This window comes from Pinus tabuliformis, chromosome 3_2, assembly GCF_031772625.1.
Source record: "Pinus tabuliformis cultivar Carrire ecotype Pingquan chromosome 3_2, CPIR1, whole genome shotgun sequence".
Taxonomy (NCBI): Eukaryota; Viridiplantae; Streptophyta; class Pinopsida; order Pinales; family Pinaceae; genus Pinus; species Pinus tabuliformis.
Window position 1 is genome coordinate 1,084,289,483 of NC_142302.1, and position 24,871 is coordinate 1,084,314,353.

Here is a 24,871-nt window from a genome sequence, read left to right on the forward strand (position 1 = left end):
CACCGTCAACATTTCTGGCGCTAGAAGAAGGGCTTGATGACAAGCTATGTTCTCTCATCCAGTTTTGAACCTTTGCATATCTTTCATGGAGTCTTGCATTCTTCTTCCCCTGAGGTTTTTTACGAATCGTGAAGATGTCTCCATCTCGGGGAAGGTTTTCAATCTCTTGTCCACTCACACGTATGATGGTGAAGGCGAAGTGGCCTGGCCTAAGCACTTATATAACTTTCTTTTCATTATTTATGAGGAATATGAGTTTTCTGATGAACATGCTGGTTTGCTGCTTGCATACACACTTTTCAAATCTCCATTTCATTGGGTGCTCAACCTATCGGCTGACACCATGCACTCATTTGAGCACTTCTACGATCTCATTGAACACATTTTCTATCATTTTGATCCAAACTATCTTAACTAGAAACTGTTACAGCAACGGAGGGCTCTGCATGAATCTGTTATTGATTTCTAGCAGCGCTTCCATGACTTGCAGTTCCAAGCTCCAAAGAGCCAAATGAAATTTTCTTATCTTTGGGACTAGTTTGAATATTGCCTTAATAAGTCCACTCATCCCAAGAGGAAGCTTGATATCAAGCCTCACTAAACATTCTTCATTGATGGAACTACACAATCTCATGTGGGAGCAGGCACTATGTCAACTTATTGTCTACCTCTCTCTCATTCAGCAACTCCACCACTGCGCATTGATATTGAGGATCATGCTCACACACTTGTTTATCCTTAACACTCTCCCAACATCACTCCACTCAATTTTCACATGGATTGGGTTGTGAGTCCTTCGATTTCTCATATTCATTCTTTTCTTTGACCTCTGTCTTCACACTCAAGTGTTCCTCTGGATGATGCTTTCTTGTGTTCGTCCATTCTAGACTCTTCACTTGTTGTGAACAAGGAACAACCCACTGATGGAGTTAGTGTTGCACAACCAACATGCATTGTCATTCATGAAGAGTATGACTGGGAGCTTGAACATCAACAATCGGCGAAGGATGACTCCCTTTTGTTCGAGTCCCCTCCATTCTTTCCTAACCTCTTTGGTGAACCTGCCATCCATGATTTTGCATGTGTATCCACGGATGCACCCATTGTTGATCACTCGTAGGACTCAACGGATGTTATTCCATCATTCGACAATGGAGAGGATAAGTTAATCATTGCAAATCCACTTGATCCTTCATATGTCTTTTCTGGAAACACAGAGGATGAGTTTTTTCACTTTTCATCTACCCCTATGTGTGATTCATCCAACCATGAGGATGCCGACCAACATCCTGAATTTTGTGATCTTGGTTTTTGTGATCTCTTCACCTCCTCATCAAGTCACGATGTGATTAACTCATTGTTAATCTGTCTAAGCCACTAGTCTACGAAGATCCATCAATCAACGAAGTCAAAACCCCATAGACCATCGAGGCACTTCAGCTTGAGCTGATGGTTATGTCAGGCCCTCGCTGTCTTGAGGTTGGTTTCACTTCCAATCAGGAAATTGTTCAAACACTCAAGGATCCTCATAACTCATCTGTATGCACTCAAGATCAATTCAACACTCAAATTTTACTTCCTCCACTGGAACTACACAATCCCATTGCTCATGCATTGGAGGAGTCTTACATTGCAAGCACTCGTGCATCACACAAGTTATCTTTATTTCTTTCGTTTGCTTGCATGTCCCATTCAAGAGTGTGCTTATGCTCCAAAGTTGCACGTAGTGTCACACAACACCATGATAAGTCCGTGGACTACCCGTCATGCACATGCACTCACTTATGTCCCGTGGGCACTTTGAATCACAAAGTGTGGTTGTCTTCATTGTTATATATCTCTTGCTTACTGGTTCACACAACAGGGTTTCTCATAGACCAAGCCTTCACCAACATGGGTCTACCAATGCATCGATGGCTACATTGGAAGTATCACTTCATGTGATCAGGCCCATGTACCGTTAGTGTAGGAGTAAGAGTAGTGTTTTCTTTCAGTTGTTTTCTTGCATGCTTGTTTTCTTACGTGATTTGTTTTCTTACTTGTTTGCTTGCTTGTTTGTTTACTTGCTTCACTTTCATTTTTGCTTCTGCTCTTGCTTTGCTTTGTTGATTGTTTTTTCGTTCGCTTGTTTCGTTCATAGGTTAGTTTTGCATGAAACCATGTATGACTCTTGAATCGAGTTGGGTAAAGTATAAGAGGGCTTGTACAATTATCACTACTTGGTTATCTATCATCTTGCCTCTGTATGATGAGCTTGTTACTTTTAGTCCATGATACATCGAAGGAAAATACGTACTGTTCAAAGTGAACCTTGGTGTAAACAAAACACTTGCACGCTAGCTAGTGTCACCTTCTCTAATCGATTGTTTTTGGGTTAACCCTTGTCAGCTCAATCAAGTAGAGTAAGGTAACGGGGGAAACGTTAATAGGCACATCAGAGATACAATAAACTACTTCTCCACTGGAGCAACCTCTTCGGCTCTCAAAAGGTCGAGATCCCTCTTCTGCCTCTGAAATGAATAGGTGTTATCCATAGTGAAAATGAAAAAATAATAAAGTCAAAAAATCAAAATGAAAATGAATAAGGTCAAAGAAGGGAGAGGCTTCCTGCACAGGGAGGTGATGCAAGTAACTCTGCCGAGGTACTGACCATGTTCGCTAGCGAGTGGAGCCATACTTGTGTTCCTATGTGACTCCACCCGGGTATTGTCCAGGCCTGCTAACAGTGGAGCAACACCATAGATGAAACTAAGACTCTGACGACTATACTGCTTGTGCACCTATATACCCCTCAACCCCAATCGAAACAACTGTGTTGCCTTGGCTTGGAATGTTTGTCAACTGACCAAGGGTTTGGCAGATGCTACATCTTGAAATCAAGTTAGTGTGAAACCAAGATGAGCTGAAAACTGATAAATACTTCCGGAGGTGTTAGACTTCATTTTCACGAACAAGGCATATTCAGAGAATTGGAGTTCTACAACTGTGTCGCCAAGTGATGTAGCAGCTACAACCACCCTCAAAAAATTTTCTTTAGCCTTGTATTGGTTCCTCCCTTCCAACCTTCATAGCAACTTGCCTTGCTTCATCAAGTTCACAAGCTTCAGTGTCTTTCTTGCACAAAGGCAGCCTATCGATCATAGCTTGATCCATTCCTTGTATAGGCTTCTCACCCAAACATGGTCCAGCTACAGGCTAAGCAACATCCCCTTGAAAATTGTGCATTTCTGGAGGGAAACTAGCCTTCCCTCCAGGAATTGCGCAATCCTCTCTGACAGCCTGTTGGGATCCAAGATTGCATAATCCTACCAGCTAATCCTCCAAGCAAGATTTGTGCAAATTTTCCCAGCAGCAAGTTGTTCAACCCAGAATTTCCACAAATATGGGCAGTAGTCAGCTGCTCTGCCCAGAAATTGCACAAACCTCCTAGGAACTCAGCCCAGATCACAGCCAGAAATGTACATTTTTCTCCATAAGTCTCCTACATGTGCAACTAAGTTAACTGGTTCCCTCCAGGACTGAGGAAAACAGACTTGCATGCATGGATTGTTTCTCCCAAGCTAGCATGCAAAGGCATCCCTTGTTTTAGGGGTCTATGCTTAGCAGTTGGAGGTTATATGCAAGGAGCAATTTCGAAACCTCCCACCAAGTGTCGCTTCCCCTAGATTCATGGCATGCGCATCGCAACCTCGATGTTATCAAAACTCATAAATTGGATGTTGCAGAGCTCATTCCTCACATCAACCTTATAGCTTTGACATCCCACATCACATCTAGGAGTAGTCAACACATTCAGCTCAACTGTTTTGGGGTAAGCCCGCTTCCCATGCCTTTTACTGCATTTCTGTTGCTTTTCGTATTTTTTCTTATGGGAGTATTGTTTTCTTGCTTTCTTGGAACACATGCTGTCGTTTAGATGTATACTAGCTTGTCCTAGCTTTGTTTCAGTTTTCGTTGCTATCTCACTGTTGTCGCATGCATGAAATTTTTCACGAACGTTCGCCCAACCAACGAACTACCTCACCCACATGCATGCTGATCTGTTTGTTGAATCTTTCATTCATGTTTTCCATGCACTTTTGATCACTTCTACTATCACTTAGTGTCATCATGAATTCACTAACTTACTTGCTTTCATTTTCCCTTTGGGGAGTCGGGCCAACCTTTGCCTGGGCTCTGCCTTCACCAAGGCTGCATTATGCAATCTAGGGAAGGAAGGCTCACCTTCCTCTCCAGATTTTTGAATTATTGCCCAACACTAGCCTCCAGGACTATTTTGCACATTTCTAGAGGAAAATGGCTTCTTGGCCCAAGAAATTGCACAAATCTGTCCCTAGGCCAGTAGTCCTTCCCAGCTGGAATTGTGCTTTGCACATTCCCAACAATTAGCAGCCATATTGGGCTATGCATTGCATAGTTCCAGTAGTTAGCCAGTCTCCCAACATCCTAAACTATGCCTTGAGTAGTCTTGGTAGTCGGTCTCCTGGTCTCCCAGCCAAAATTGCGCAACCTTCATGATCATTTACCCAGGTATGTTGCAAGTCAGTTCTCATGTTCATTTTGGTTTTTGACTGATAGATTTCTTTCTATGAGTTTTTCCATGTCTCCAGGTATCGCAGGTGTTCATCTGCCTCTCAGCAGTATAGGTACAATGGTTTCCAAGATAGTATAGATGAAGACACTGTTCAGAGCATGCTTGGGGATGCAATCGCGCAAGTGTCTATGATCTTGCCTACTCATGAAGACATCAAGTTGTTCGTCGACAAGGACATCAAGCAACAACATCACAACAAGCAACATCATGAACAACAACTGAAGGCAACATACTGAATGCAGTAAATGTAGCGAATCCAAGGAATGCAGCTAATGCAAGAGGAAGGTTGTTCACAACACAGAGGTAGAACAAAGTTTCAAGATCAAGCAGATCCACCGATAATGAAGGAAACTTTGGAGACTCAGGCAATGAGGCAATGGTGCAACGTGAAGGTCGCACAAATATAGAGAATGGAATGAAGAAGGAGTTGCATGTGCTGAAGTAGCAACTCAAAGAAGTACATGAAGCTGTACAGACAAATGAATGAGTTGTAGTAGGATCATGAATAGCAGTGGGTGCAACATGCACTCATGGATGAAACTGCACCCGTACAAGTTAAATATCCATCCTAGAAACTAACATGAAGTATACATGGTGAGTAGCTTTGTTGATCACATGCAAGGGATTCAACAGCATGCATGTTATTGTGCGCATGCATTCAACCCAACCCATTCAACACACTCACTAACGCGAAGTCAAGAAGCAAGTCCAACCGGAGCTGAACATGTACTTCACCAAGTTGATGCGAATGACTGCCACCACACCCTTGAATATTAGCATGGACACTATGCATCAATGTGTTTTCGGTTTAGCCGTACCCAAGAAGACCATGCACATGTTAGTAGACGAGTTGGATGAAGGGGCCAAACCAATGCACTAGTTGCAACGGAGGTAAGAGTTTGCTTCAGTAAGATGCCACCATGAGAGACATGCACACCATCACGGACGACCAAGCTTGGCATCAGTTCACCACCTTCACCATCACAAGCATGTCAAAGAGTTGGTCTCACAACAATAGACCGAGTTTCAGTGATGTCTTGCAAGGCTGGCTCAAGCCATGTTGTCTCACATGAGTACATGTGCATTGTAATGTTGAGTCATGTCAAGTGTAGTTCAAGTGTCAATAGTGGATGTAATAGTCATAGAGTAGGTGAAGAGTGATGAGGGTAGTTGAATAGTCACAAAGAGGAATGTCAAGGGTCACCCCACCCTTTGATATAAATAGTCCCTCATAACTCATTGTATAGGATTTTGGTCAGCCAAGCTTCTACTAAGGCTATTCTGAAGAAGGCTTGGATAGTATTGTAACATGCCTTGGCTTCTCCACTGCACAGAGCTAGTACATCTCTTTGGAGGAGCAAGCGGATGTCGCTGTAACATTGCACTATTGGGGCTAGTAGGTTTACATGGATGTATTGTATGATTGTGACTTACATTTCTTAATATAATAAGAGCCAACACATTTTCATGCATATGTTATTATTTTAGTTGGACTGCTCCAAGTGCTTTACTAATATGTGTTTTCTAACTTACGTACTTGTGTATGAACTAATTCACATGCAATTATATGAATCTTGTTGTTAATGTGTTGCATATGTTGTTAATGCTATCACCATCCGTGTCAACTACTCTGTCGGACATCAGACAAAACTTTCACTTGAACCTTTCTATAACAACTGTCACACTCATCTCGGACTGATCCGTGAGTTTTTTACGTGTTATATTACCTTGTATGATGTGACTGTTGCATCTGAGTGGACTACTCTACCAGAATTTGTGCATGCCCTTTGTGTTGTGTGTTCCTAGCTGAGATGGGACTGATCCCTTTTAACCTAGAAATCACCTTCACCTCCTTCCCCTTTCAAAGTGTTGGAACCTCTCATACACCTCCCTTGACTCACTGCATCAATCACACCCTTTTTGTTGACAAAGTTATTCTACTTGCCTCTGTGTGACATTGCAGTCAAGACATTACCTTACAACCCACTACTGGGACTCCTACACCAAACAGTATGAGGTCTAATTGGGACTTCTTATCAAGGAGATCCCCTTCACATCTTGGTGGGTCAAATACCATCAACAGAACCTTGTCCAGTTTATCAATGACTCCTTGAATGAAAGGAAGATATGCTTTATTGTTGGAAGCTTGAGAGTTTGTTGCTAGGGTTCTAACTTGATTTTTGGTTTTAGCTATTTTGATGGTTTTAATGATGCCTTTATTTTTGTATATAATCCTTGAAATACCTTTTCTAAATACTCTATTTCTTCCTCAACATGATTGGCATCACATATTTTTAAAGCTCTAGAGAACAGGGTTTAGAGTGCCCCCATATTTTGAGCTAGGTGATGGTGAGATTCCGCATGTATGTAGTTTTTGTGTGTGCTTTCTTTCTGAACACCTTATGTCCAAGTGATCCATCTCTATTTCTGAGGAGGAGAATGTCTAGGAACGAGATACTGTTGTTTTATTCTAACTCCATTGTGAATTTGATGTCATTACATAAATTGTTGCGATGGTTTAGGAATTTAATCAGCTCCTTGTCCCCATGAGGCCAATTTACACTAGTGTTGTCAACAAATCTAATCCAAAATTTGTGTTTAAGTGGGAAGGTTTCAAGCACATTCCTTTCAAATTTATCCATAAAGAGCTTAGTTACTATAGGGGAAATTGGAGATCCCATAGAAACTCCTGATGTCTTATCAAAGGGTTCACCTTGCAAGGTGAAGAAATTAGAATGGAGACATATTTCAGAAAGCTTCGCAGTATGAGGGTACATGAATTATTTTACCACCTATACAACTTCATCTAACAGAATCTTTGTTAAGAGCTGGATCACATCAAAACTAACAATCTTATCCTTGGTATCTAATTTTTATTTATTTATAAGTTCTATATAATGATGAGAGCCTTTAATGTAAGAATTGGTCTTACCAACCAAATTCACATGTGGGTGCCCCAATAGTGTTGAAAATGGGCCTGAGGGGGAAACTTGCTTTATGAAATTTTTGGGCTCCGTAAATACGAGGGACTATTTCACTTTCAAGAGAAAGACTCTTCTTTATTCTTTCATCAAGTTTGGAATCTTTGATGGCCTTTTTAACAATCCAAGTAATCTTGGAAATAGGGTTCTCCTTAAGTTTCTTGTAGCTGCCACTATTGTATAGGTGGTCTCTCATTTTGGTAGTGTATTCCTCTTTATCCATTACCATGTCCCCCCCCCCTTGTCTCCCTTTAAGATTACAATGTTATCATTATTTCTCAAGGTTTTCAAGGCTATTAATTGCGCATGGTTTCAGTTTTTCTTTGGGGGTTTTTCTTTCCTTAGGATGACCACACATTCCTATTTGATAAGCTCTCTATGCTCTTCTCTTAGATTTTGATTCCCATCTTCGAGGATGCAAATAATTTATTCTAAAGGTATTTTTCTATTCGATATGGAAAAATTTAGGGCATTATTTAAGACTTCAATTTCCTCATTACTCAAATTGTAATAAGAAATGTTTACCATTTTCTTGCTGCTAGTGTAATAAGAGGGAATTTGAGAACTTTCCTTAAACCTATCTATAATTAAATTACGACATTTATTGGAACCCAGTGGCAGTTCACCATTACATATTTTGTTGAAAGACGAATGGCTTCTAACATTGGCTCAATTAATGATTGTTTTAGATTTTGAGCTAATACTTACTGCGTCATTCCCGCATTATTATTATCTACTTCCACTTTTTTAGAACCTTCGACAGCTTCATATTTACTTAGGGATATGATTGTAATTTTATTACAGTTTTTATTGGAGATCACGTGAGGTGGATGATGGTTGCTAACGTTGGTTTTTTCTGTTACGTCGCTAGCCAAATCTGTTCCACCCATATTTGCTACGGAGTTGTTTGGATTATTGCAGCATTCATTAGTTATGTTACTTTCAATGATTTCATTACCATAGTGTGAAACTATAAAGCCTCATGGTTTCAATTCTACTGCAAAGTTAGTCCAATTCATACCATTTTCATTTGTTGTGTTGGTTGGAGTAATGTGGCATTGATTTTTTGAGTTTTTAATTGAGACATCCCTATTCATATTACCATCTAAAATTGTCAATTCCACTCCACTGCTAGTCCATTCTATTTCATTTATATTTCTTGTGTTGTTGATTGCATTGATGCAAAATTTATTTGCTGAGTTATTTAACATTCTATTTGACACATCCCAATTTATGTTACAATTCATTTTGGAGGAAAATCCTAAGGTTTCTAATGCCACTGCTCTTATACCTGCACTGATATCATCATCCATGATTTCAGAGTTACTACTGGATTTTAACTTATTAATTTTCTTTTGTTTTATAACACGAGCCCTATACCCTTATTTATCCACTTTTAGAGCTACAGTCAAATCAATGATGATCCATAAGTCGTATCGGATCATATGGGCAAGCTCCATATGTTTTCTGAGCACCAATGATAATAGTCGGTCCAGGAAGCATCTAATTTTATGAATTTCAAGTTGAATTAGGGACATAATCAATTGAATAATTTGATGTTACGAAGGTTACAAATTCCATGTTTGATGTAGGCGAATGAGGGAATTAGGTTAAAGTCACAACAGTGCTTGAGCAATAATAGGTCAATTTCTCTTCTCTGAATTCTTAGTCTCATCTTTTCAAGAGTACTAACCTTAGTCTATGTGTCCCTTCCGTACAGGGAACTAATGGGTGATTGAATATTTTTGTGGTGAGAATGTTGAGAATGATTATTTGGAATATTAACCACAGTATTCATTTTTATGTTGATGTTTCAAGGCTATAACAAGACTCATGTATATTACTTAATAGATGGGGTGGTGGATCAGCTCCTTAAGAGATAGGGATGGTGTAAAAAGTATTGTAGTAACTATTTTCAACTTTGCTAATCTTTCTTCTTGAAAACTAATAGCCCTAAAATGGCTTTTCATAAATATATTTTTCTTTGTTAATATTGGGCTTGAGGAATAATTCCTTAGATAGTGAGGGAAATATTTAGGTACAATTTTGTGTTAATCATCATAAGCTTTGCAAGATCAGGAACTTGCCAAATTAAGAAATTTGAAAGTTAGCATAATGAAATCATATTTTACAAAATTATCCCTTAAAATAAGATCATGTTTATAGATACACAAAGATAAATTGATTACCCAATCATCTTGTCAAAGAGGACCTAGAACATCAAAAGTATTTCCCATTCACCAAGGAGAGAAAAAAAAAATAGGAAGACCTACAAGTGTTGAATCAAGAAAATGAAAAAAAACGTGAAAATGAGCTAATAACAATAGTTGTGACTGACATAACAATGACCGTGACTTAGGTAACAATAGTTGTAATAGATGTAATAATAGTTGTGATCTAGGAAACAATAGTTTTAACTGAGGGAATGACATTTGTGACTTAGGAAACAACAGTTGTGACTTAGGGAACAACAAATGTGAGTTAGGAAACACCAATTGTGACTTAGGGAACAATTGTGAGTGAGGAAATAACAGTTGTGACTAAGGGAATGGAAGATTTGAGTCAAGAAACAACAATTGTGACTGAGGGAACAACAACTGTGAGTGAAGAAATAACAGTTGTGACTAAGGGAGCAAAACCTGTGAGTCAAGAAACAACATTTGTGACTTAGGGAACAACAATTGTGAGTCAGGAAACAAGATTTTTGACTGAGGGAACAACAATTGTGACTTAGGAAACAATAGTTTTGACTAAGGGAACAAAAACTGTGAGTGAGGAAACAACAACTGTGACTAAGGGAATAACAGTTGTGACTTAGGAAACATCAACTATAGCTAAGGTAGAAACAATTATGATTCGAGAATTATTTATCCAATATTACCATTGTTTCATGTTACAACCTCAAAACTATCCATACCATTTCAAGCTTGTGGACATGAAGTATCAATCATGATTGTGGCAATCCATCCCAAAAAATAATTCAATGGGTGATCCTAGGAAGGCGACATGGAAAAGGATTAGTAATCTAATAGTCATAGTCACTTTACAAAATAACGAGGAATTAAGAGTAAATCATTCCTGGTAAGAATTACCATAAGAGTGTTTTAATATTAGATATGAGGAAACCATATACTTGATAACACTAGGGAACAAATGGATTGACACGATGGACAGACATCATGAAACTTAAGAACTTTCTTATTTTATTTTGATGAAGGAATAAAATATGTGACTTTGAAAAAGAAACATAAAATCATAAGAGAAATTAGAAAAGAAACAACACTTTATTGAAAAACAAAAATAAATAAATAACTTAAGTTACAAAAATTGTGATTTCAGTTGCAACAATGTTGTTTCGTAAGGGAACAACAATATGTCAATGGTGAATGAATGTAAACAAAATATATTTTGGAAAAATTCTTTGGTAGCATTGAATTGGATCTTCAAATCAATTCTTCATCTCTCTTGTTATGAATCCATCAAGTAATAAAAAAATATCTTCACATTGTTTTCTTCGTGTTGGTCGGAAATAGCGGGAACAATTTTGCAACAAGTTCTTATGATCCAATTTTTTTTAGATCATGGCACCTAGACGACTCAACATCATATGATATTAAATTTATTAATATATCCTTAGGTCAAATTCCATTATTTCATTAACATTTCCTTCAAGTATCAGTCGGCCATAGTTTGATCTTCTTTATTCTCCTAGGACCTGCAAAAAAACGAGTATCTACCAGTGACAAAACATGAAATCATGAAAGAATAGAGGTGATAGAGATCCCTTAATCCAAGACATATGAAAAAAATAACAAGTAGTTACACTATAAAAAAAATCCATAGAAAGATAAATAAAATACATTTGTTACCTACAAGAGAGTAGTGACCAGCCATACTAACCAATAATCTTTTAATCATAATTTATTCATTTTTTGTCCAATTTGAGTGATTCCAAAGAAAAATGAAATTGAATTCATAGGTATATCTCAAATATAAATAGATATAAGAAAATACATGAGATGATGTGTCAAATTTACTTGGAACAACCTGCATAACGAAGTCATTTTTTATTTCCAAACTTAGACCAACAGTTGATATTTTAAGCATACTTTTTTTGTTTCATGACAGATTAAACTGATTAAAAATGGATACTAAATTATATTCATGTAGATATCTCCAATAGAAAAAAAAATTTGAAAGCAAGAAGAATTGATGGGTTAAATATGCCAATGAATAGTCGAAAAATCAGGGTTTTAAGAATGTTGATTTGCGATAGGCAATCAATGTTTTTGCCTTATCTTTCTTGTATGATATCAAAATAGAGTGATTCAAATTTTATCTCAAAAATTTTCCTTATCTTTCTCATATGATATCAAAATAGAGTGATTCAAATTTCCTTGTAAACTAGAATAATAATTTAATATACCATAGAAACATGTTTTCAAAATATAGTCAATTAGGCCTCCAAAAGTTGATTGTCCCAACTCTGTCCTTGAGCCACCTATTAGACATGTTATCAATGTTCTGGTCATAAATTTTTCATTTTAAATCCAAATTGAGTGAATAAAATTGGATTAGAAATTATAAATAAGGTTATCATTAATATAGAAATAGGTTTTGAAAATGTGTCTATTTGTTCCCTCAAAACATGATTTCCCTAATAGTTTTTCTAGAAATTTGATCAAGCCCGCATTCCATAAAATATGATAAACAAGAATTTTTTTCTAAATTGGTGATGAAAATAGATGTATTTGTAGAAATCTTATTTTCAATATAGTAAATAGACATAGATGAATAAATTAAAATATTTATCACCGATGTTAATTTTCATAGCGTGTTGTAACAAAAACAATTATTTTTACATATAAAGAAATTTATTTATTTATCTCCTTATTTATTCTATTTTCTACACTAACTTGCTCTACTTTGAAAAATAAAACATGCTTACATATAAGAGTACTTCCAGTGGAGCCATTTTTGAAATAAGGCCTCAATTACATACATACCCGAATTTGAAAAATGCATGTTAATAAATACTAGGGTATGAGAGACCAACTTCCCCGTTAAGGATGGTGCCATGAATTGTTGAAGTATGTAGTGATGTTGCAAGCAAATGAAAGAGTGAAACCAATCTTCAATATATCCTTTACTCTCTTGATTTCCCATGGTTTTCATATCATGATGTTCTTGAGTTTCTAATGTCTTATTGGTCTTGATGACATGTTGATGAAGACTAGAAGAATCCTCATTTTCTAACATAACTTCTGTAATTTTTGGATTTGAAACCTTCCCATTATCAATATAAGTTTTCTGCAATGGTGAAGGTGAGATATAATGGGTGGGAAGGGTGAGTAAACTTTTTAGTACAAAATTATAAGCATGTTGTACTAGTTTATTATTGTGAGGGTGTGGAATTATTGTGAGTTTTGTCCATCATCCTTGACACCGCTCATGTGATCTTCATCTTGGTGCACAATACCCAAGATAAACTCCTTTAGAAACAGGTCTCCATCATTATCAAAGAATAATGGTAAGCCCCTTTCATGCAATTCCTTTCATTTTCTTTTTAATTTTTCCACCTCTTCACCCATGATACTAACTTTCTCTTCTATCTACACCATCATCCTATGTTTTATCTCTACCCGAGAGACCTTTAGAGATAGGTGATATCAATCAATGTTTAAGAGACCAATTTCCTCCTTGGTCACATGATCTAAAAAATTTACTATCACCTCAATTTTATGCAAGGCTTCCCTAGCATATGCTTCAAGTTTCTTCACTTCTTCATGGGTTTCTTAAATCATTTCGTTCTTCGCTTGAATTAGTTCCAATTTTCCCGAGAGCTTGCTAATAAACCTAGTGACCTTCTTGCAAATCATTCCTTTGGTATTTTCCAAAATGAACTGGTCTATACTATCCTTCACCTATAGGTGAGAATGAGATTCCATCCTCTCGACGCATTCTTTTACGCTTTGGAGGTCTTCCTCTACTCTCCTTACATATCGCCTTGTTTCCAGAGATGATGGATGAACTCCTTCAAACTCCGCCGACATAGATGGAATTTTCGTTTGTTTAGTTGAACTATAGGGGTTTTTTCCAAGCTTGGGAGGTGATGCAGGATCTCTCATGGCCTCAACGTTGTCACCAAAGCAATAAATGATCTCATCTCTACCATTGACCTCTGCATGAAATTCATCAGAAGTGGAAGAAGCCTTTACGTAATTCAGTCCTCCAGTCTTCCCAATAATGGGAAACAGGCTAAGTCTAAACTATGATATGGTATAATAAGAAAAAGAATGCCACTTGAGAGTCAAATTGGTATGGGAAGAAGCAGTTTAGGAAAAGGAGATTCAATGGCTGGTTGATAAAAGCATTAGACTTCCAAACCTAAGTCCCACTAGTGTGGACACAATTCTATGATTTTTGTGAGTGTTGTGAGGTGTGTAACATAAAATTTCCCATAGTGAACGTGCATAGGGATTAGACACCCAAATTTTGTATTTTTAGGAGATGATCCAATGATGATCTTCCCTACTTGGAGCTTAGAGCTTGCAGTTTTAGATCACAATGACTACTTGAATTGAGCTTACAATGAATAGTTCCCATGAAGAGCATAGAATTTGGTCCCTCTAGTGCCTTATATAAATATTTTGAGGCATGTATGGGTCGTAGACATATTTCCACTCCTTATTGGTCCCTTTCCAGTAGTGCATGCCACCTAACATCATTTCACATTCCTAAACTCTTTGTCATGAAGAGCTTGAAGGTGGAGTGGAAGTGATGAGGAATTTCCACACATCAACATCCACAATAATTAACTCCTTTATCCTCCATGCTATTTCTTGGTGTGAGGGTTCTTACCACCATCTGATGAGAAAACATCTCCACCGTTTGATCATGAGCAGACCTATTCACCATAACCCTCATATTGCTAGGATGGTGTGATGATTTGTGAGGTTTAAGGCATGCAGAGGGCAGTCAATGGGAAAAGTGTGGTGACATGAAGGTTGTTGTCGTGTGGAGGATGAGATGTGACAAGAATTAATGTGGGGGTAGCATAATGATGGGAGTGGAGAGGGTGGAGGATGTGGTGGATAAGTAGGGAACCACAACTAATGTTTCTAGGGACACGCGGTGATGTCTCGCACTGGGTAGAGTTTGGAAAAATGGAGTCGCAAGGTTGTGCGAGAGGCCCATGCTGCCAACCCATGTCCATATCCACATGAGCTTTAGGTCATATAATTTGTGTATCTTGGTTGTGCGAATGGATCTCGATTGTTAAAAGGGATCATGTTGTTTCCGTAAGATTTATAGAGTGTGTAGGTTCCACCAATCACCCTATTATTGTGCAACTCAACCCATGGTGGCCTAACGTGGTCGTGTTCAAGTATGCCTACCAACGCTAAGTGCCTAGATTGGATGTGTGATGTGACACTTGAGAAGAGCATATGCACCTTTTGTTGTGGTGGCCGACAACCCTCAAAAGAAGGGCGAGGGCATGTTGAAGTCAACAATATGATTAATGATTGTTATGTCCCTATAATACTAGTGCATCCCCTTTAGTTATTGTTGTGCCCATGTAGCCCCCAGATTGTTATTTTTGTTCCCATGTAGCTCCCCATATTGTTATTGTTGTACCCATGTAGCCCCCATATTGTTATTTTTGTTCCCATGTAACCCCCATATTGTTATTTTTGTGCCTCATAGAAGCCCACTATTGTTATTGTTGTGCCCTTACATTATTATTGTTATGTAGGCTCTGATTATATTGTGACCTCTTAGACTCCTATATATACAAATGAGGTCTTTTCATTTGTATCATCAAAGAATTGTTCATTTATGTAATGTAAAGGAGGTTTCCCCCTCAAAGAGGATAATTTTAAAGTCATTGATCTATATTTTTGTGATATGGTTGCATGACATTTGGTATTAGAGCTTTGGATTCTAGGGTTGCACTTCTTCAAAGAGGTCATCTTGTAATTTTCACTATAATGTTTTTTCTACAAGGCTTCAGAAGATGAAATTTTGAACATGTGGAGCTAAAATCATGGTAAACTTTGTGTACAAATTTAAGATCTTAGTTCGCTATATTTTATGAGATATGATCCGGAAAAGTTAGGGTTTCTGCAATCTCCATAATTTGTCTCAAACAGGTGACCTAGGGAAAATCGTCATAACGTTTGCTTTAGGAATTGGATTTAAATTCCGTAAAAGGTGCTAGAAATTGCATGGAATTCAATCTTTCATATATCAATTTCAGGGTTGAAAGTTGAAACAGTGACACATGGCATCCCGTACAATGTCACTCTATTGAGCTAGTCCATAATCACACCATCATGGGAGATTTGGAATAATGATTTATTGAAGAATCCAATATCAGTTAGACTATGGGATTGGAAAGAACACTCAGAGGGTTACCATAAGAAGAAATTTTAGAACTTGGAGATCTAAAACTGCAGAGTTACAACCGTTTGAAGATTGATCTCTTAAAAGATAGAAAAATGTGTGTATTTTGTTTTTCAAAATTGCAAAACGTTTATTTGATAAAATTAGTTTTAAGTGATTCCAGGGGAATATTAAAGCATATATATCAGTATTGGGTTCTAAAATTTCTCCTTAAAATAATTCTATGTAGGTTTTAACCCCATACAGAAATTACCTCCATACGAATTCTAAAACACATAAAATAAACAATGCGAGAGCATAACACATAAAACACATATACACAGAGATTTTCCCCTAGATCCCAAAACCAGGACTACCAGCTTGATTTTTCATTATGTTCTTTCAATGTTACAATACATATTTATATATACCAAAGCATCCAATACCATGGACCGAAAACCATCATGTCCAAAAGCATGGACCGAAAACCATAGGTAGGTTTGCCGAACCTAATATAGGGTCCAAAAAAAAATTCCCGAGGTGCTGCCCCAGACCCCTTAGATGGGGGCTACCCACCCCCCTCATACCCCTCGGACAGGGCGGGCTATCGAACCCCCTGTGACCCCCCCGTTGCACAATCAGCATATTGAAGGGGGGGCTCCGCCCCGCCTCTAACCCCTTGGTTCACTACATAGGTTAGTCGTGGAAAGAATATAACACAACCCAACATTCTCCCACTTGTTGTTTTCTTTCCATAAGGGGCCACATGAGAGCTTAGTCATTTTTTTAGCCCTGAAACACCCATTGTTTCCCTACACTAGGAGAACTTCTCAGAGCTCACAGATTTTGTCCATGCATCTACATTATTCTTCAAAGTGTCCACCTTTACCAGCAACACCTTTCTGTCTTATATCATATCCCTCACAAAGTGATACTAAACATCAATGTGCTTTGTCTTTGAATGATAAGCAGGGTTCTTTGCTAAGAAAATTGCACTTTGGCTATCACAGTCTATCCTTATAGCTCCCTGTACTAACCCCATACTTGAACACAATCTCTGCAACCAAACTGCTTCCTTGCTTGCATGAGTGGTTGCCATGTATTCTACCTCTGTAATTGATAGTGCCACTATAGACTGTTTCTTACTCATCCAACTGACTGCACCTCCAAATAGGTTAAACACATACCCACTTGTAGATCTTCTCTGATCCGGACCTTCAGCCTAGTCTGCATCAATAAAGCCATGAATATCCAACACTCTGTCCAATCCTGGTCTTCCTTGGTAGCACAAACCGTATTCACTAGTGCCACACAAATACCTAAAAACCCACTTCACTGCTGTCCAGTGCTCCTTTCCTGGTTTTGACATAAACCTGCTCAATACTCGCATTGCATGTGCAATGTTTGGTCTAGTACAAACCATTGCATACATTAGGCTACTAACTGCACTTGCATATGGAACATGGGACATATCCTCTTCCTCTTCTTGTGTCTTGGGACACTGTTCAACAGATAACTTTACACCTATAGGAATAGGAACCTTCACCGGTTTACTATCCTACATATTAAACCTCTGTAGTATTCTCTCAACATACTTCCTTTGGTTTAACCATAGCTTCCTCTTTGCCTGATCTCTTTTAATTTCCATGCCCAAAATATAGTTTGCAGCACCAAGATCTTTCATGTCGAATTTGGAGGAAAATTGGGTCTTCAAATCCTGGATAATTTCTTTATCATTTCCAACCAGAAACATATCATCCACATACAAGACCAGATAAATAACATGGTAACCAACTAATTTAAAATACACACAGTGATCTACTTTGCTTCTGGTGAAGCCAAGTCCCCGTATAAATGTATCAAATTTCTGATACCATATCCTTGGTGACTGTTTTAACCCATACAGAGACTTCTTTAACTTGCATACCAGTTCTCTCTTACCCTTCACCGCAAAGCCTTTAGGTTGCTTCATGTAGATCTCCTCTTCCAGATCCCCGTGAAGAAATTTTGTCTTCACATCCATCTATTCTACCTAAAAATCAAAAGCAGCAGCAACAGATAAAAGTAACCTAATAGAAGTTACTTTGGAAACAGGAGAAAAAATATCACCAAAATCAATTCCTGGCACCTGGGAGTAACCTTTTTCTACCAACCGAGCTTTGTATTTCTCCACCTTTCCTTCTGCATTTGTCTTCTTCTTCAACACCCATTTGCTGCCAATGGGTTTCCTTCTAGCTGGCAACTCCACCAGATCCCAAGCCTCATTTTTGTGCAAAGATGCCATTTCATCAACCATGGCCTCTTTCCAGAGTTTTCCATCCTCTGAATCTACTGCTTCCTTCATAGTTCTAGGATCATCATCAATAATAGATAAAGCAAAATTTGAATAGAAAGCAGATGGAATATAGCTTTCTGGTTGCCTTCTTTCTCGAACTGATCTTCTTACACCCAGAGTTTATGGCTCTTCATCTTCTGATTCCTCCTCTACTGTAGAGTCTGATTCTTCGTCCTTTAGCTCAAACTCTATCTTCTCAGGTTCCTTTGTTTGGACTTCATGTTTAATAACATCTTTCACCTCTCTGAACACCACATCTTGGCTATACACAACCTTTTTTGTTGCTGGGTTCCAAAGCTTATAACCCTTTAAACCATCCTTATACCCAATAAAGATGCACTTTTCAGATTTACTATCCAACTTGGTTCATTTCTCCTTTGGAACATGTACATATGCATCACATCAAAATACCCTCATATGTGAAAGAGAGGGTTTCTTACTAGTCCATACCTCTTGTGGAGTCTTATCCTCCAACGTTGATGAAGGTGATCTGTTGACTAGGTAACATGTTGTCTCCACTGCCTCTACCTAGAATACCTGTCCTAACCCGACAACACTGAGCATGATTCTTGCCCTTTCCATCAACGTCTTGTTCATTCTTTCTACAACTCCATTTTTCTGAGGTGTATATGGAGTAGTCTTCTACCGCGCTATACCACACTTCTTATAGAATTCTTCAAAATCCTTACTGTAAAACTCTCCATTGTTATCTGTCCTCAACACCTTTATCTTTTTCTCTGTCTGGTTTTCCACCAGAGCCTTAAATTCTTTAAACCTGTCAAAGACTTTAGATTTCTTCTTAAGGAAATATATCCATGTATTCCTTGAGAATTCATCTATAAATTATACATAGTACAGAGACTTACCCAGTGATGGAACCTTGATAGGTCCAAACACATCACTATGCACAAGCTCTAATATATGCTTCGCCCTCTTACCACCAGAGGGGAAAGTCACCCGATTCTGCTTCCCATATACACAATTTTCATAGAAATCAAAATCCAAAGAGCTATTACTCATACCTTCTACCATACCTTTACCATGAAGTATTCGAAGGCCTTTCTCTCCTTTATGTCCAAGCCTTTGATGCCACAGCATGGTCTTCTCTCTAGAGACCACTAGATTTTCTACTCCACATTCAGGAACCACAAAACTGTTGCACCCATCAACAATAGTGCTACCTTGCAACTTGCACAAAGTTCCAGTCTGAACTCCCTGCATCAATACCAGCGCTCACTAAACCATTTTGCAGGTATCCTTATCGAACACTGTTTTTACACCTGCATCATCCAACTTACTTACAGAAATCAGATTTCTAGCTAATGCAGGAATATACAAAACACCCAGAAGTGTTCTAACCCTTCCACCTTGCAACTTCAACTTTACTTTTCCACGAACAACGATTCTAGCCTTCCTATCATCCCCTAAGAAGACATCACCACCATCGTATTTCTCATACTCGCAGAACCACTCTCTATGGGGAGTGAAGTGAAAGGATGCACCTGAGTCAATCAACCATACCTCTTGATCTACATGTGTACTTGAAGAAGCCAAGTACACATCCCCACCTTCATCTGAGGTGGTTTTCACCTTTATAGAAGGAGCATCATAAGATCCATTTCCTTTATCAGGAGCTTTAGATTTACAGTCCCTATTGTAGTGCCCTTCCTTTTCACATTTCCAGCACACCACCTTTACAGGATTTCTTGGAGATTTAGATCTCCCTCTAGATTTATATCTCCCACTCGATGACTTATTTTTGTTTTTGTTTTGGGACCATTCTCATACAGACAAGGCGTCACCATTCTGGCTCTCCATTTTTTTTTAATCTCATCTCCTCTGTCAACAAGGATGAGACTATTTCATCAAACTGTAAGGCAGTTGCATTGCTACCTATTGCAATAACCAGACTATCCCATGAATCTGGTAGAGAACACAACAAACTGATGCACTTATCTTCATCTAAAATTTTAATATCAACATATGGTAACTGACTTACCACAGTATTAAATGCGTTCAGATGCTCTATCACCTAGTCTCCATCTTTCATTCTCAGGTTATACAACTTTATCCACAGGAACAGTTTATTCACCAGAGACATAGATTGGTACAAAGTCCCTAACTTGTCCCACAAAGCTTTCACCGTAGCTTCCCCTGATGCATTCAACAATACTGAATCTGAGACACACAATTGTATTGTGCTCTTTGCCTTCTGATCCAACTTCTTCCATTCTTCATCGGACACTCTTGTTTGGTTTAGTACTTGGATCTACTGTGATCCACTGATCTTTATCCACCAACAGATCCTCCATCTTGAGTTTCCACAACTCAAAACTCTGACCATTAAATTTCTCGATCTCTATATTTCCACTGCTCGCGATTTTCTTTCACCACCACAATTGATCTCGTAGATCTCCCACTGAACAGGGTCTACCACAGGCCCGAGCGAAACCCCTCAGCAACAAAGGCGTCCCCTTGAAGCCAAAACAACTCTGATACCAAATGTAGGTTTTAACCCCGTACAGAAATTACCTTCATATGAATTCTAAAACACAGAAAATAAACAATGAAAGAGCATAACACATAAAACACATATACACAGAGATTTTCCCCTGGATCGCAAAATCGGGACTACTAGCTTGATTTTTCATTATGTTCCTTTCAATGTTACAATACATATTTATACATGCCGAAGCATCCAATACCATGGATCGAAAACCATCGCATCCAAAACCATGGACCAAAAACCATAGGTAGGTTCGCCCAACCTAATATAGGGTCCAAAAAGAATTTTCCTAGGGCGCTGCCCTGGACACTGTAGAGGGGGGCTACCCGCCCCCCTCAAACACCTAGATAGGGGGGGCTTCTATCCCCCCCGTGACACCCCCGATCTGCAATCGGCACAACGAAGGGGGGGCTCTGCCCCCCTTCCAACCCCCTAGTTCACTACGTAGGTTAGTCGTGGAAAGAATATAACACAACCCAGCATTCTACACCCATTAATCCCTTAGAAATCTCTACTAGGACACATGAAGAAGAAGAATTGGAGCATGATATATCAAAAATATGAGACCAAGTGAAAAACAATTCTCTCAAAAAGAGAAACCAAATATAAACTAAAAGGTGACATGGATGGTTTAAAATATGACCTGGATGGTTTAAAAGTAGGCATGGAAGGTGTGAAGGAATTTTTGACAAAGTTGTTGCAAGAAAGGATCCTCGGTGGTGACAAGGTAATCCATGAAAATCATAATGAGGACAAAAGGAATATTAATTACGATTTTAGGAACTCCAATGTGGGATTTAATAACCACCACATTCCAAAGATAGATATGAGGAATTTTGATGGCAAGGATCCGATAACATGGATACTACAAATGGAGCAATATTTTGATCTACATGATGTGAAACCCTCACAAAAGGTATGTATTTCATCTTTATATTTAGAACCCAATTAGTTTATATGGTATATATGGCTTTCTTCTCGTAAACCACTTGTCACCTGGTCAATTTTTATGGAGGAAATGATATCACATTATCAAGATACAAAGAGCAACAACTTCTTTAGCCAATTGATAAATCTCAAACAAAAGGGTTCAATGACGGAGCACATTGAAGACTTCCAAAAATTGAATATTAGGGTAACTGATATTCCAGAGGAGCATAGGATTGATGTCTTCATAGGGAATTTGAAAGATAACATCCAACATGAGGTTCACCTTTGGGAACTTGATTCATTGGAGAAGGCATTCGGGGTGGCAAGAAAATTTGAAAGAAAAATTATGGCAACAAGGAAGACTACCACTCACAACTATAAAGATAAAAGTGTTGTTGCTCCTAGTCTTCCAAAACCTACAAGGTTGACACCACAACAATTGGAGGAAAAAATAGCAAAAGGGCATTGTTACAATTTTGATAGCAAATACACTAAAGGTCATAAGTGTCGTGAGAAGAAATTATTCTACATAGATTGTGAATATGGGGAAGAAAATGAATAAGAAACATCAAAAGAGGAGGATATACACTAGGAACCTCCCAGAGAAGGAAGAAATGAACTTGACCATATCTTGTAATGCATTGGTAGGAATTATCATTCCTTAAACTCTCAATATAGAATGATATATCAAGAATAAAAAGGTAATAGTGCCGATTGATTCGGGTAGTACCCATAATTTTATTCATTGTACGATAGCCAAGGAATTGAATTACTTCCTATATCCAACGCCAGAGTGTCAAGTGACTGTTGCAAATGGAGGAACTATAAATTTCTCTAGAAAGTGCCATAATATGATGCTAAACATGGGGGAATATATATTTAATAGTCCAATTCTTTCTATTCCAACGAGTGGTGCTGATATTGTACTAGGAGTCCAATTGTTACAATCTTTGGGGATGATAACTTCCAATTTTCAAGAACATTTCTTGAAATTTTTTTGGGAAGGAAAGGAAGTTTAATTAAGGTGTATTGCACAAAAATCAAGAAAGATAATAAGTTCTAATGGCAGGACAAGTATTTTGAAGAAAGAACAATGAAGCGTAACTGCACAATTATGCTCACTAGAGGTTAAAACATCGAAATCATCTATTTCTCCAAATCTCCAAAAAGTATTGGACAATCACTATGTTGATGGTTTTGGAGCCCCCAACATGTCAAGAGATCTCCTTGGTAAGAAGTCCCAATTAGACATCAGACCATTTGGTGTAGGAGTCCTAGCAGTGGGTCGTACGGTAATTCTTTGACCACGGTTTCGCACATAGTCAAGTTATATGACCCTGTCAGTAGCAAGGGTATGCCATATGAAATAAGTCAATGAAGGTGCATGAGTAGTTCTAACACACATAGGAAGAGGTGAGTGCGCTCCTTGGAAACCTAGAATAGCATGGAGTTAAGAAGGGAGCACACGAGAAAAAATGCATCATGACATGGAAGGAAAGTAAGCTAGCAATCCAAAGTGATGGTTAAGCCAACCACACATTTCAGAAAGATTCATACAGACATATACAGAAAATAGCTACACATGCATGCATAAGAAAACATATACATATATCATTTAGAGTAAACAAGATAGCTGAAATACATTAAGACATGTGCATGAAACGTGTTGGCTCTGTTATATTAAGAAGTGTAAGTTCCAGTCATATAATACATCCATGTCCAACCACTAGTTCTGATAGTAGAACATTATAGCCACAACCACCTGCTCATCCAAAGAGATATACTAGCCCTGCACAGTGGAGAAGCCAAGGCTCATTACAATATTATCCAAGCTCTCTCTAAGATAGTCCTATCGGAATCTTAGCTGACAAAAAGCCTTTACAATGAGTTATGAGGGACTATTTATAGAAAAGGGTGGGGTGGCCCTTGACATTCCCCTTTCTGACAATTCACCTACCCTCATGAATCTTCATCTACTCTATGACTGTTACATCCAACTATCAACACTTAAAATTACACTTGACAAGACGTTACATTACAATGCACATGTCCCATGTGATACAAAATGTCTTGAGCAACCCATGCAAGACATCACTATGACTCATACAACTATTGGAAGGCCAACTCTTCAACATCTTCATCGTGATTGATAGTAGTGAACTGATGCCAAGCTCAGTAGTCTATGATGGTGTCCGTGTACTCTAGGGTGACATCTTTCTAGAAACAAACTCTTTCTTCCATAGAATCCAGGTACACTTCTTGGGCTCCTTTGTCCAACTCGTTTGATAGCATGGGCATCATTGTCTTGAGTGCAGTTGGACCAGCAACATACTTGTGCGTGGTGTCTGCACTGATTGACAAGTCTGGGCTAGTGGCTATGTGCATCAACTTGTTAATGTATGAGTCAAGCTCTAGTCAGACCTATGCCTTTGTCTTCACGTGGCTGAGCATCCCAATAGATTGGATCACATGTGCGCGCACAATAACATCCATATTCTTGAATACATGTCCACGGGAAGCCTATAGACTAGTGATGAGCTGTGGGAGATATTTATAGTTTCGGATCTGACTCCGGATTCGTGCCTTCAGCTAGACCACTCTAGGCTTCATCATCTTAGGCAAGTGAAGTGGGGCTCCCTTGTATCTCATCATCCATGTTTGCATTATCTGAAAGTCACTTGTGAGTGATCTCAGTTGATTAATTAATGAATGAAGGTATTGCAGACTCATGTGCTAGTGTGTGTCTATGTTATCTTAGGCAATGGATCAATTAGATTCCAAAATACACAGACACTGGAATGGAAAACAGTAAGAGAAACACAGTAAGCAAATACAAGAACACAACAAATTAATAAGGAGTTCACCCTATTCTCTAGGGCTACGTCTTCGGTCTAGCTTTCAGTGGTGGCCTTCTTTTATTGTGTCTTTAAAGCAGATATTTTACAGTGAGTAGCTCAATTTGAGTCTCCTAGAATAGATAATGCTTGGTAGGGTGGTCCTTGGATTCCCCAAGCCACTAGAGTGCATAGACTCTTTTCCTTTCCAAGTCTTGACCTCTCTAGTCTTTAACGGGATGAGTCCAATGTGGTGCTCAATTCCCGACAGATATCCTCTCAGGGATCGCTTGAACCTCTCAAGCC